The sequence below is a fragment of the Hordeum vulgare genome, chromosome 6H (genome assembly GCF_904849725.1).
Source record: "Hordeum vulgare subsp. vulgare chromosome 6H, MorexV3_pseudomolecules_assembly, whole genome shotgun sequence".
Taxonomy (NCBI): Eukaryota; Viridiplantae; Streptophyta; class Magnoliopsida; order Poales; family Poaceae; genus Hordeum; species Hordeum vulgare.
The window spans coordinates 510,794,052-510,803,990 of NC_058523.1; positions in this window are offsets into that span (position 1 = coordinate 510,794,052).

Sequence of the window (9,939 nt, forward strand, 5' to 3'; positions counted from 1 at the left end):
ACAACAAATAAATGTTCAAAATCAAGAATCCATAAATGTGCACACAAATTATAATGTTGGGATATCGAAACAATCACACTCCGTTGCTATGGGAAATCACACGGTGCCTGAAGAAATTAATGAAATATCCATAAATTATATTGATTCAGGAGAAACATACAATAGAAGCACTACAGTTGTCGACACAGATTTCTCCTCAAAAATTCCTGAAACCCTTCAATTGGATCCAGAGCCAAAATCTATGAAAGAGTGCCTCAAGCGCTCGGATTGGCCTAAATGGAAGGAAGCAATTGAGGCAGAATTACACTCGCTTAACAAAAGAGAGGTATTTTCTAAAATAATGCCTACTCCTCATAAAGTCTTCCCTGTGGGAGCTAAATGGGTTTTTGTTCGAAAAAGGAACGAAAATAATGAGGTGGTGAGATATAAAGCGAGACTAGTTGCTCAAGGGTTTACGCAGAGACCCGGTATCGACTACGACGATACATATTCTCTTGTAATGAGTGGAATTACATTTCGATACTTAATATCTTCGGCAGTACAAATGAATCTATATGGATGTAATGAGTGTAATGAGTGCAATTAATGGATGTAGTGACCGCTTATCTATATGGGTCACTTGATGTAGAAATTTATATGAAAGTTCCTGATGGACTTAAAATTCCGAATCCTAATATAAATCGCAACATGTATTGTGTAAAATTACAAAAGTCACTCTATGGCTTGAAGCACTCGGGAAAAATGTGGTATAACCGATTTAGTGAGTTCCTTCTCAGTAAAGGATACTCGAATAACAATGATTGCCCATGCGTATTTATAAAGAAATCCTCAAATGGATTTTGCATCATCTCAGTATATGTTGATGATCTCAACATCATTGGCAACGCAACAGATATATCTGTAGCACGCAATCATTTAATGACGGAGTTTGAGATGAAAGATTTGGGGAAAACCAAATTCTGCTTAGGTTTACAACTTGAGCATTTTCCCTCAGGAATACTTGTTTATCAACCCGCTTATATTCAGAAAATTTTGGAAAAATTCAACATGGATAAATCATATCCGTCCAAAACACCTATGGTCGTCCGATCCCTTGATATGAATAAGGATCCTTTTAGACCTAGGGATGATAACGAGGAGGTATTAGGACCCGAGTTTCCATACCTCAGTGCCATAGGGGCACTAATGTACCTTGCAAATTGTACTAGACCAGACATTGCCTTTGCAGTAAATTTACTGGCTCGACATAGTGCAACTCCGACAAAACGTCATTGGACGGGAGTAAAGAATATCTTCAGATATTTACAAGGTACTAAAGATCTTGGTTTATTCTATCGGAAAAATCAAGACATGACCCTGATTGGCTATACTGACGCTGGATATCTTTCCGACCCCCATAATACCAGGTCAGAAACAGGGTTTGTATTTTTATATGGTGGAACTGCTATTTCATGGAAGTCAACAAAACTGACATTGGTAGCAACTTCCACTAATCATTCTGAAATAATTGCATTATTTGAAGCTTCACGAGAATGTGTATGGCTCCGCAGAATGATAAATCATATTCAGACATCATGTGGTATTGGTTCATTAGAATCACCTACTATTATCTATGAAGATAATGTTGCATGTGTTGCCCAAATGCATATGGGATATATTAAAAGTAATATCACAAAACACATCTCCCCAAAACTATTTTTCCCTCACGAGTTACAGAAAGATGGAAAAATTAATATTTTGCAAATAAAATCTTGTGACAATCTTGCAGATTTGTTCACTAAGTCTTTACCAACAACAACATTTGAAAAATGCATTCATGGCATTGGTATGAGACGACTACGAAGTTTGCAAAATTCAGGGGGAGAAATTTCCTAGAAATAAACTTATGAGCTTTCCAACGGATTTCTCATGTAGTATTGAATGAGATAATTAATTATCCTAACAGTATATATCGAATTCTATTTGTTTTTCTTATATTTTTCAGGATTTGTTTTGGAAAATATAGACAATATAAGATCAAGGATTCTCGAAGTTACAAGATCAGGACAATCAAGAAAATGCAAGAATTTCCAGCACTCAAGACAATGAAGATTAATAACAGCGTTGTCCAAGGGGGAGTGTTAGGAATAAAATATCTTTAGATTTAGGCTAATTAGGCAATTAGCATATTCCTTGGAATATTCTATTTAGCAGTTAGGATATTGGCTTTGTCCATACGCTGTGTCTCCCAACCATCATCGTGCCTTTTCCAAACGATGCAACTATTGTAACCGACATGTACTCACGACTGTTCAGGACATATAAATACCTGTAGTCACTATCAATGAAATCACTCCATTCACTTTAACCACTCTTTTCTCTTCATTTCCCACGAGCTACGACCGTTCTGCTCGGAAGCCTTTTCTTCGAAGCCACACTTCGAGCCAAAATACACATGGGGACTCGATATCGTTGGATCCTATTGTTCTCTAGGACCCTCATGTTCTATGGTCCTGCCATTCACATTCAGTCGAGCACAGCAATCGGCTACGTCGACTGTCCTGCACTGTCGAACCATTGATTTTTTCCTTGACGAGACAAAACTGGTGATCTCCAAATATGCATATCCAGCCGATTTGTGTCTCTCCTACTGTTGTGAGGTTCTGAAAAATCTCCATGGCCCGTAATATTCAGGAGTTCCGGAAGAGAATGCATATTTGTTTAGAGGAGTATTATATAGCGGCAATACATTATACTCCCTCCGTTTCTAAATATAAGTCTTTGAAGAGGTTTTACTAAAAGACTACATACGAATGTATATAGACATACTTTAGAATGCACATTCATCCATTTTACTACGTATGTAGTCAATTAGTAAAATCTCTAAAAAAACTTATATTTAGGAACGGAAAGAGTACACGATATAGTTTTTTTTCAGAGAGTATATTAGTACAAGCTGGAGTAACTTTTGAGTCACTTCTACACAAGAGCGTCAGACCGGTTGTTGAAGCACACATCGGCGATGTGCACCACTGTACCAAGCAAAGCAGCAAGTACGCTTGCATGCTCCACGTATTATGTACACCATGCTGCAGAAAGAATTCTTCTGTTTCATGACCAGTGACCCATCAACAGCAACAATTCTTTCAGCTAAAACCTAGCGATCAAATCGTTCGTTCGCGGTAAGCCTTCAACCATTAAAAAATGGTCACCCGCAACAATTAAAAAACTACTAAAAAATGGTCGCAACTTTCGTATCGTATTGTATTAAAATATAGGAAAGGATTTCCTTCAACCGATCGATCCTATGTAAACGTCAACCATCTTCATGTTTGTTGGATGAGCTCAATCAGATAGTCAATGTCCACATTATGCAACTGATCCGTTGTTTCAAAAAGAGGTTTTGCAACTAGTCCGTTGTTGTAAACCGATCAAGGGCTAGATCCCATAACGGTTAGATCTCGCAACATGACTTATGTTGCAAAACAAATCTCACAACACGACCTATGTTGCAAAATCTACAACACGATTCATGTTGCAAAAACAAATTCGACAACTCAATCCATGTTGAAAAATATTTCACAACACGAACAATGTTGCAAAAAAAAAACTGCAACACAATTCATGTTGCAAAAATAGATCCGACAATAAGATCCATATTGCAAAAAAAAAGGCAACATAATCTCTATAGCAAATGTTTTCGTAACAAGACACCCGTTATAAGATTGAAGTGGTAGATCTGACAGCTTGCTGAGTGGCGGATTTTTTTTAAAGATTCGAACGCCCCTTAAAATATGCACGTTTAGCTTTTTTTTTAAAAAAATTAAGTATGCACGTTTAGCTAAAGCGTACTAGAAAAGAAGGCCTGGACTGTTGGACACGCGACCAGAGCACATGGTGCCACGATTTGTTCAAGCCTCCAGCTGGTACTACGTGCAACGTACATATACGCAGCCAAAATCGGGTCACTGTTCCGCGCGCCCTAGAAGCGTGCGCCGTCTTGGGCCCTCGCGTCACCGTTAGTCAGCGACGCTGGGCCAGCGGGCGTTGGCGTAGCATGGAACGATTCCACGGATCGAAACACGTCGCGTCTCCATGGAAATTTCCAGCAAAGCCCTTTGAAAAAAGTACTACTCCCTTCGTTTTAAAATAACTTCTCAACTTTGTACTAGCTTTAGTATAAAGTTGTACTAAGCTTGAGACAGTTATTTTGAAACGAAAGGAGTACTGTACTACAGTACTTTGCTCTAAAAAGAAGAAACATAAAACCATTCATTATTATGAAACTTTTTTTTTGCATGTAAGCCTTAATTAATTAGTTAACGACTGATTGATACGACAGCGACATGATTGTTGACCGTCACGTCGAATACGCAGTCTTACCGGGTCTCGCTAACAACGTCGTACGCTTGGCCGAAAAGTTACATCAGGGCGTTGAAACGAAAACACGATTACTTTTGTACCCAGAAAGATGGACGACGCGAGAACCAGTTGTAAGCAGAGCGTGAAAGCAAAAAAAAAAATTGAGTAGCGTGAAAGCAATTTGGAATTGATCAGCACGGTAATATGGATGGGAAAAAAAAGGTGATCATCCCCGTAAATAGAAATGGTAAAGTTATGAAAACGATTATTCACCTACAAGTACTCTTTTTAAGATTATTTTTATTTCATCCCGTGCAAAAAATAGGATCCTTTGACTAGGGTTTCTCGTGCCTCTCGTTGATGCCGCCGTCGGTCTACCTTGTCTCATGTGATCTTAGGGCATGGAGGTGTGATGGATGCGGGTCCTTGTCGGTTGAAGGGCTCTGTTCTTTCATTCTTACTAGCAAAAGAGCCCGTGCGTTGCAACGGGACAAAAAAATACCACACTCTTTTAATCTTTTTATAATTATTTTGAATTATTAAAATAATATGATAACTAACTAATGTAGTCGGTCATATCCTATTTTGTTGAGACATCAACCCGTCCATTGTTAATTCCACCATGATGAGAAATTGAGCGGGACAAGCAAAGCAAAACAAAGAGGCTACGTGAATTGATCGATGGACTGTTATCTTATTTCACTCATGAGGTAGAGAATGTGGGATCAGATGACAAACTGAAGGTGGTGTTCCATTCTCTCTCTCTACAACAATCCAATCTTACATTCAATACATTCATTCATCAGCAAACAAATTTCCACAAAACAAAATATCTTGCCGGTGCTTGGCACACGGTTGGAGGCATGGGGAGGGGATCTCATCAGATGATGAGTTCCTGCCGGAGGAGGGGATACGATCAAGGGAGCAAGGGTTAGGCGCCTCTATCTGGCCATAAGGAGTCGCCGTTGCCGCGCCATAACCTCGGAGTTCCCCGTGTGAGCCATGGAGGCCCGCCTCCACCTGCAAGTACTTCGCTTCGCCGCGCCTTATTCACGCGCCGCCGCCGTTCTGCATCGAGCACACGCATCATCCCAAGTCGATGTAGCTGTCGCATTTATTTGATCCAGAAGCTGTGCTCGAGCGCCGAAACGGGAGCAGCAAGCGGGCAGAGCTACGACCGCGGAGGCGGGTGGGTTGAGATCGACAGCAGTGGTGGTTGAGGTCGGCCGCGGCGGCGAGTGGTGTGGCAGCGGCCTGGGCACAGGCCAGTGTGGACCAGGGTCGACGCGACGCGCTCGAGCGCCACAACGGGGGCAGTGAGCGGGGAGAGGTACAGCCGCAGAGGCGGGTGGGTTGAGATCGACAGCGGTGGCGGTTGAGGTCGGCCGCGGCGGCGAGTGGTGTGGCGGCGGCCTGGGCACAGGCCAGGGTGGCCAAGGATCGATGGGAGGAGGCGATGCGTACGGGTACAATTTTTGCAGCGAATCGTTTTTCCTTTTGCTTTGCAGATAAATGATGGAGCGCGAGTTGAATAACAAAAAATTCAAGGGCTTTTATAAATGTCGTGGTGGGTTTTCCGACGGAAGCAATAGCCACTTTATTATTAGGTATAAATTTGAGTTTTTTTATTATGGTGTGTGTCATGCTTAGAGAGGCGAGGTGGCGATGGTTCTGTCAAGATGGCATAAGGTTCTCCTTGCCTATTTCATTTTCGAATGATGTTTCTAGCATCGTCGTAGGACATGTGAAGGTTTGTATCTTGAGTCTTGTTTTTTGGATCCTTCCGATCTGTGCTTCTCTATATCGACATCGGTTTTTGTTCTAATGCATTGGTCCTATAAGGTCTTAACACGACGACTTTTCAATTATCTACTACAACAAGGTTTGCTCGGCTTCGATGATGGAGGGGCGAAGATGGTGGCGTGCCTTCGGCTTGCTCTAGTGTTTATAGTCGTCCCTAGGTGATCTACGAATTTGGATGCATTTTCTACGTCTCGTATTCTTTGTATACTACCATGACAGTTGATGAATAAGTCGGAAGTATTCCTCATAAAAATTACTGTTTTTTGAACAAGCACAATTACTTTTCAAATCACCCCCAAATTTACATGGCTCGTTCAACTATAATTTCTTCCCGTTTGCCCTTTCATGGAGACCCGATAAAACTCCCCTTTTCTAAAATGACACACACACATCGCTTCCCCATTGATTGTTAACTCGTAACTTGCACATTCGCAAAAGAATTTGTAACATTGCACACCATGATCTATTATACCGAAGAATGCCAACCTTACTAAGTACATGTCGTAAATGAATAAGTAACAACACCGAGGTCCTAAAACACTCGAACTGAGAAAGCATCATAATGCTACAAAATGAAACTATTTTGTCGTCTTACCGAATTTCATATTAGGGGTATAGAACCTCTAATATCCATCGATCAAACCATCATGTATTGGAGAACGTTGCATGGGAAACAAAAAATTTCCTACTCACACGAAGACCTATCATGGTGATGTTCATCTACGAGTGGAGATTAGATCTACGTACTCTTGTAGATCGCGCAGCGGGAAGCGTTAAGAAACACAATTGATGTAGTGGAACGTCTTCACATCCCTCGAACCATCCCACGAACCGTCCCTCGATCCGTCCCACGAACCGTCTTACGATCCGTCCCACGATCCGTCCCGATATAGCGGAGAACGGACGGCACCTCCGTGTTCAACACACGTACAGCTCGATGACGATCTCGGCCTTCTTGATCGAGCAAGAGAGACGGATAAGTAGATGAGTTCTCCGGCAGTGTGACGACGCGCCGGTGTTGGTGATGAACTATTAATGCAGGGCTCCGCCCGAGCTCCGCAGAAATCTAACCTAGAGGAAGAAGTACGAGGTGTAGGTTTGAGTTGCACGTGGCAAAGTTGTGTCTCAAAAAGCCCTAAACCTCTAGTATATATAGGAGGAGGGGAGAGGCAGACCTAGGCAGCCTTGGCGCACCAAGGAGTCCTCCTTGGGTCGGTCGAAGTGGGAGAGAGGGAGGAGTCCTTCTCCAATCCCACTTGGATTAGGACTTTTGGATTTCCATTTTTTTCTCATATGCTTTTTTTGGATGACTTTGTCAGCCCATTATACCTTATTGTACATCCAATAAACCCACGTGGACCCCTTGGGGCGTGGTGGGCCCACCCAGTGGGTCCCCGGAACCCATTCGTCACTCCCGGTACACTGCCGGCAATGTCCGAAAACTTTTCGGAATCCAAACACCAACTTCCAATATATCAATCTTCGTTTCCGTACCATTCCGGAAACCCTTGTGATGTCTGTGATCTCATCCGAGACTCCAAACAATCTTCGGTCACCAACACATATAACTCATCTTTACTAAAACACCATTGGACCTTAAGTGTGCAGATCCTGCGGGTTCGAGAACTATGTAGACATGACCCGAGACACTCCTCGATCAATATCCAATAGCGGTACCTGGATCCCCATATTGGATCCTACATATTCTACGAAGATCTTATCGGTTGAACCTGTGTGCCAAGGATTCATATAATCACGTATAACATTCCCTTTGTCCTTCGTATGTTACTTGCCCGAGATTTGATCGTCGGTATCCCTATACCTATTTCAATCTCGTTACCGGCAAGTCTCTTTACTCGTTCCGTAATACAAGATCCCTGTAACTCACACCTGAGTCACATTGCTTGCAAGGTTTATATGTGATGTTGTATTACCGAGTGGGCCCCGAGATACCTCTTCGTCACACGGAGTGACAAATCCCATTCTTGATCCATGCTAACTCAACGGACACCTTCGGAGATACCTGCAGAGCACCTTTATAGTCACCCAGTTAAGTTGCAACGCTTGATACACACAAGGTATTCCTCCGGTGCCAGTAAGTTACATGATCTCATGGTCATAGGAATGTATACTTGACACACAGAAAACAATAGCAACAAAATAACACGATCACATGCTACGTTTATAATTTGGGTCTTGTCCATCACATGATTCTCCTAATGATGTGATCCCGTTATCAAGTGACAACACTTGCCTATGACCAGGAAACCTTCACCATCTTTGATCAACGAACTAGTCAACTAGAGGCTCACTAGGAACAATGTGTTGTCTATGTATCCACACACGTATTTGAGTTTCCAATCAATACAATTCTAGCATGAATAATAAATGATTATTATGAACAAGGAAATATAATAATAACTAATTTATTATTGCCTCTAGGTCATATTTCCAACAGTCCCCCACTTGCACTAGAGTTAATAATCTAGTTCACATCACCGAGTGATTTTAACGAATCCAACACCCGTATAGTTCTGGGGTTTGATCACGTCATTCTCGTGGGAGAGGTTTTAGTCAACGATTCTGAATCTTTCAGATCCATGTGTACTTTACAAATATTTATGTCACCTTATAGATGTTGGTACTACGTGCTATTCGGAAATACTCCAAATATCTACTCTACTATACGAATCCGTTTTACTACTCATAGTTATTCGGATTAGGGTAAAATCTTGCATCGACGTAACCCTTTACGACGAACTCTTTAACCACCTCCATAATCGAGAAAATTTGTTAGTCCATTAGTTACTAAGGAAAACTTTGACCGCTGTTTAGTGATTCAATCATGTATCACTCTCTGTACCTCTTAACAGACTTGTGGTAAGGCACACATCAGGTGCGGCACACATCATGTCATACTTTAGAGTCTACGGCTAAGGCATAGGGGACGACCTTCGTCCTTTCTCCTTCTTCTACCGTGGTCGGGCTTTTGAGTCTCACTCAAATTCACACCTTATAACACAACCAAGAACTCCTTCTTTGTTGATCTATTTTGAACTCCTTCAAAAACTTGTCAAGGCATGCATTTCATTTGAAAGTTATGTTTAGCATTTTGATCTATCTCCATAGGTCTTGATGCTCATTGTTCAAGTAACTCTTTCCAGGTCCTCCTTTGATAAAAAAACCTTTCAAACAACCTTTATGCTTTACGGAAATTCTACATTACTTCCGATCAACAATATGTAAACCACATATACTTATCAGAAATTCTATAGTGCTCCCACTCACTTCTTTGGAAATACAAGTTTCTCATAAACGTTGTACAAACCCAAAAGCTTTGATCATCTCATCAAAGCGTATATTCCAACTCCGAGATGCTTCACCAGTCCATAGAAGGATCGCTGGAGCTTGCACACTTGTTAGCATCCTTAGGATCGAATAAACCTTCTGGTTGTATCACATACAACCTTTCCTCAAGGAAACCGTCGAGGAAACAATGTTTTGACATCCTATGTGCAATATTTTGTAAATAATGCAACAACTACTAACTTAATTCCAACAGACTTTTAGCATCGATACGATTGAAAAAGTCTCATCATATCCAACTCTTTGAACTTGTCGGAAACATCTTTGCGACAAATCGAGCTTTTCTTAATGGTGAATTTTCACCATTATCGTCGGTCTTTATTTTAAAGATCCATCTTTACTTAATAGTACTACGACCATCAAGTAGTTCTTCCAAAGTCTACACTTTGTCTTCATACATGGATCCTCCCTCGGATTTCATGGCCTATA